We start from the raw sequence: 5,239 nt of genomic DNA on the forward strand, positions 1-5,239 counted from the left end.
AGATAGAAGGAGTTGGACGAACAAATATTCATGCAAAGTGAGTTAGATGCATGAAGAAGACATATCAAATAGGAGGTGTATGAAGCTGAGCATTGGCAAAATGAGAGGAATACGCCTGAATGTGATCAAAGGAGGAGGTATCGGGTAAAGGAAAAAAGCGAGATGCCTATAAAAAGGGCAGAACGCTTCACTTTAACCCACAAACCATTTAATTCCATGAAGATCAATAATAAAGGAGTACGAAGGAAAAGAGGTGTTGATCGGACGAAAGTCAGAATAGAGGCGCTAAAGGAAGCTGAGTGTACGAACAGATGCCTAGGCTAAATTCAAACGAGAAGTTATTCCAGACTACTAGAGCAAATCAGGTGATTTTTTAACCAAAAGTTTTTAAATTTAATGTAGGTTTGGTGTGAGGGCTGCCTTGATGAAATTAGAAATCTAAGACTGCCAAAATCAAGGAAAACCAAGAGGTGCTCACCAGTGGGGAAACAATTGGGCAAGGGGGAGTGAACTTGAGACTTCGAACTATTGCCAAGAAATTTCAAGGCGAAACTCTAAGGTAAACTAGTTAAGACATTTTCACACATTTTTAAAGAAGGAAATGTCTTGAGATAAGGCCCAGAAGAGTGGGTAATCTAAGCTTAATTTTAAATATGAAATAGGATCTAGCAGAAGAGTAAGGGAAACCGGGTGAACTGGGAGGAAAAAAAAATCTCAACAGGTCACTGTGAGTGGTTTCTTTTTTTACTCTCTTAGGCATATTTAGAATTAATATGTTGTATATATTATGAGATGAATATGAGGTTGGGATGGTCAAGGGGTCTATGGACCTAGAACCTGAGCCTAAAATAGATCCTTACAGGATGGTCAGAGGACCAAAGAGTCTAGTTCCTGAGCCTATGGGAAGAAAAAAAAAACCTTGAATGGGATGGTCAGAGGGCTGACAGGCCTAGCTTCTGAGCCCATGAAAGAGAGAACTATGTGCACATAGGTTAATGAATATTTTTAGATGTGAAATGTTAACTATCTACCGTGTGTGTAGGTAGGTTTATGAAAAGCTTCATGGAAAGATGGAGGTTTGCATTGGAACCTCGTGATATAATGCTTATGATCTGAAAAAGACTTTTATTTATGATTCCACTCACTGATCTTTGTAAAGCTCATGGTTTGTTTTCCGTGTTTCTCTCATAGGTAGTAGAAGAATCCAGGTTGCGAAGTTGGTCAAGGTCTGCCACAAGTTTAGAAATAGTACTTAAAGAGATTTGTAGTCAGGGTAGTGTCACGCTAGTAAATGTAATTTAAATTTGTAAACTAGTTTCCTAAATAAAGCATGTGTAACCATTTGTTCCATTAAGATTTTCTGCTGTTGTAGTAAATAATGTTAAAGAGAGAAACTAGTAAGGTAATGTCAATAGTTGTCATGAAAGAGTAGCATCAATTAACGTCACGCCTTCTCTTAGGTAAGAGTAGCATCAAAGAGTAGCATCAATGTTAAAGAGATACTATATTATGTCTAAATGTGTGGTGTATTATAGGAATCATGCCTCGTGGCAGACCGCACAAGCAACCGGTGGGGACTCAAGATGCTACCTCAAAAGCAACGGGAGAAGACCAAGGTGGGTCAAGTCATCTGCAAGTAGAAGCAGGAGGTAACAAGCAAATGATGGGAAAATTTGCTCGATATTTGGCCGAGAGCATAGGAGGGGTGTCAGTAGACCCCGAGAAACGGTTTGGTATTGAACAGTTGAAGGCATTAGAAGCCTCAACCTTTGAAGGAACAATGAACCCAGTAGATGCAGAAGCTTGGTTCGTGATGGTAGAAAAATGTTTCAGGGTGATACGATGCCCTAAAGATAGAAAGGTAGCACTAGCCACTTTCTATTCAAGAAAAGAGCTGAGGATTGGTGGCGAGTATTTGAAAATAGAAGAAGGGGAAAGGAAAAGGTTACTTGGGAGGAATTTGGAAAAGCCTTCCATGAATAATTCTATCCCCAAACATTCTGCAATGCAAAGCGAAATGAATTTCTTAAACTCATAGAAGGCTCATTATTAGTAGTCGAGTATGAACAAAAGTATATCGAACTTAGCAAATATGCCACCAGCATAATTATCACACCCCCTCCTAGATTACCCTTCTTAATCTAGAAGTGAATGTGACGACGGTAGTTACCAACCCTTTTGTGGCACTTACTATCTAACTAACATTCTTAACCTGCTTAGATCCCTGGAATACATATATAACATTCACCAAACTAAGGAAACTTTAAAAATAACCTCAAAACACCAGGGATCAACAACAACATAATTACATCATATTAACACATACAGAGTTCAGCGGTCCCAATATACTTTACTAGTCCCTAATATGAGCAACACATATGTACAGACATTTACGGAATAAACATTAAAACTTCTCTCTAGACTTTGGATTTTTAACTGGAGTCCTTGAGTGGCAGAGCAGTAGGACAGCTAACCTCTAGGGAGATGACCACTATCTGGGAAAAGAAAAACATTTGAAAGAATGAGCTATTCGCCCAGTGAGTGACTTAATAAAAACATAAATCTCATGATTAAACTGAAAGCTAGAAAACAGAATATTGGAACTAAAACATGCCAAGCAAACATGTACATAAAACTTTTAAAACCATTGTATTTGAAAACATGGCTAAACTGATTCCCGGTTGAGAGAGAACCCTCGTGGTTCAATCTCAACGTCGGATATCATGTTCAAGAGAGAACCCTTTTGTTCAATCTCTCAAACATAAGCCTTGGATGGGGTGAGAACCCTTTTATTCAGCACCTTTTAGACGATGCTAGGAAAGAACCCTCGTGGTTCAATCCTGCTGAACTGATTAACTATCATACATGCACGTAAAGCAAACTGGATCCTGATATTAAGGATCATAACTGAAGCAGGGTACCACTGCTTATCACTGAACTGAGTGAATTATTATAATACCTTCTCTAAGTACTTCAATACTAGAATCATAACATAACTGAAACCGGGTAGTACAACTCAGATACCTTCTCCTTGTACTTCAGTATTGAGCTGAAATTACCTGATAGAAAAACATTTTCATAAAACAAGCTTACTAAAAGCTTGATCTCATAAAACATAGTTTTCATAAGAATATCATTTGCTAACGCATGCTCAACAACATCAAGAGCACATATGCTTTAAAACACAATACAAATACTTGTAAATTAAACAAGTCATAGAATCTTCTTTTGAAAACTACCATGGTTCAACCATTGTACCAAAGCATATTTCATAAACTTTGTAACTAGCATGCGTTTATAAACTTTAGGGAAATACGTTGCTTGGAACTTCTTGTAAAATAACCAGCATAAAAGTAACTGTTAATAAAGCATGGATTATTAAAATATTTATAAACCATTTATACATCATTTATAGTCACTCACAGATTCTTCAAGTTTTCTTCCTTAAGGCTTGATAGCCTTTTCCAATGGGAGTTAAACCTACACATATAAGCATACTACTTAGTGTTTACATTAGCCTTCCTTTTAGTCCTACTCAATAAATCAAGCTCACATGCCAAACCATCACATTGTGCCTCCTACCATTCACTTTGAGTGTCGGACACTTAGCCAATTTGGAGGGATTTGGTGTCAAAAGAATGCACTGATAACGGGCAGAAATGCACGTTATCATAGTGCTAAGTTCTTAAAAATTGCTGGCTTGCGTAGATAAAACGTGTTAAATTGCATCCAAAAAGCATCAAATTCATAATAATGCGGTTGCATGCGTTCATCGCATAGGAACAGTTGATTTTTGTATTTTTATGCAGAATATGCGTTGACGCATGGCGGAAATTGTGATCATAGGAAATCATTGGTCGAGCACAGCATTACCACAAGGCTTTGCGGTGGTTGTGTTCACAAACATCTGCTCAAGAAGGATTGCCGCAACTTGGTCGGTGCAACATGTGGGCGCATCTTGGTGAAAGGCGTAATTAATCATGATGGGACAGAAAGCTGATGACAGTCGAATCTGAATTAAGTTGACAGCCACTAACGATAACAAGTACATCCAGCTTTTCGGTGACAAATATTTGGCGTACCAGTCAGGGAATTAAAGCCATCCCATCTATGAAATCATGAGAGAGAAGTTGCCTTTCACCCTGGAAGTTCTATAAATACCAAGGGCATCCTTCAGAAAAGGGGTTCACAAGTTCACAAGTTCTGTTCATAGTTTAACCTTGTTCTTAGATTTTCTTTTATTTTAAGGCGAACGCGAGAGAAGGAGGTTGTGTCGACAGATCGTTCCGGTAAGCTTGGGAGAGCACCGGAAGCTTCAAGATCAGAGAGAGATTGTCGACGCCTATGGAAGCAAGAATATCTTTTGAACCGAATAAAGATTACCAGTGTAAAAGCCTCGGTCAACAAGGGATTGCTACCAGGCTCTCTACCTTTATCTTCCACTGTTATTTTGTACCCAAACTCATTTATCGAAATGGAATTTACTTCTTTATATCTGTTCACTCGCTGTTATTTACACATGAGTAGCTAAATCTGTTGAATGGGCTGAGAAGCATTTAGCTAGCACAACTGGGAATCTTCATTCTATGCGATTATCTTGTATTATGTATGCTTCATTCGTCCATTAGAGATACTCGGGAGGGTAGTCTAAGGACAGGATCTAGGCTTGGGAAGGTCAGGTCAAAATCTAGGCTCGAGAGAGTCAGATTAGAACGCATAATCAAGAGATAGGAGCTTAGGAATAAGCATTGTTTGTTATTAGCGCATCGCATGCATCCTAGAGATAGGATATGATTGTGTGCAGTCACCTTGCCTTTGTGCATCCTGCATCATCGCATAGGAAAAGAGTAGAGACTTAGGAATAAGCTCTATGGACACCTTTGCATTCAACACATGCGTCCTAGATTTAGGAGCTTCGCATTTGCATTGGAAAATGACTTGCTCTGCACGGTTGTAGCATGATCGCATAGTCTGATGCATTCCCAAGTAACGCTAGCTAAAGACCTTCTCAACCCATTCATCTGCATACTCAGTGCATCTATCACACAATTCGACTTTTCTCAAATCCGCCGCATTTGTTTACTTTTCAGTACCGCAATCAACACCCTCAACAACTATTGATTTATTTGGTTACCACAAAGTTTTCCTAAAAATTACCACCGCAACCTATTTTCCAAGGTCCCTGAGTTCGACCCTGGACTTACCAGGAACTCAGTGGGGTTTGCACTTGGACTCCACT

This window comes from Benincasa hispida, chromosome 2, assembly GCF_027475165.1.
Source record: "Benincasa hispida cultivar pf3 chromosome 2, pf3_genome.v1.1, whole genome shotgun sequence".
Taxonomy (NCBI): Eukaryota; Viridiplantae; Streptophyta; class Magnoliopsida; order Cucurbitales; family Cucurbitaceae; genus Benincasa; species Benincasa hispida.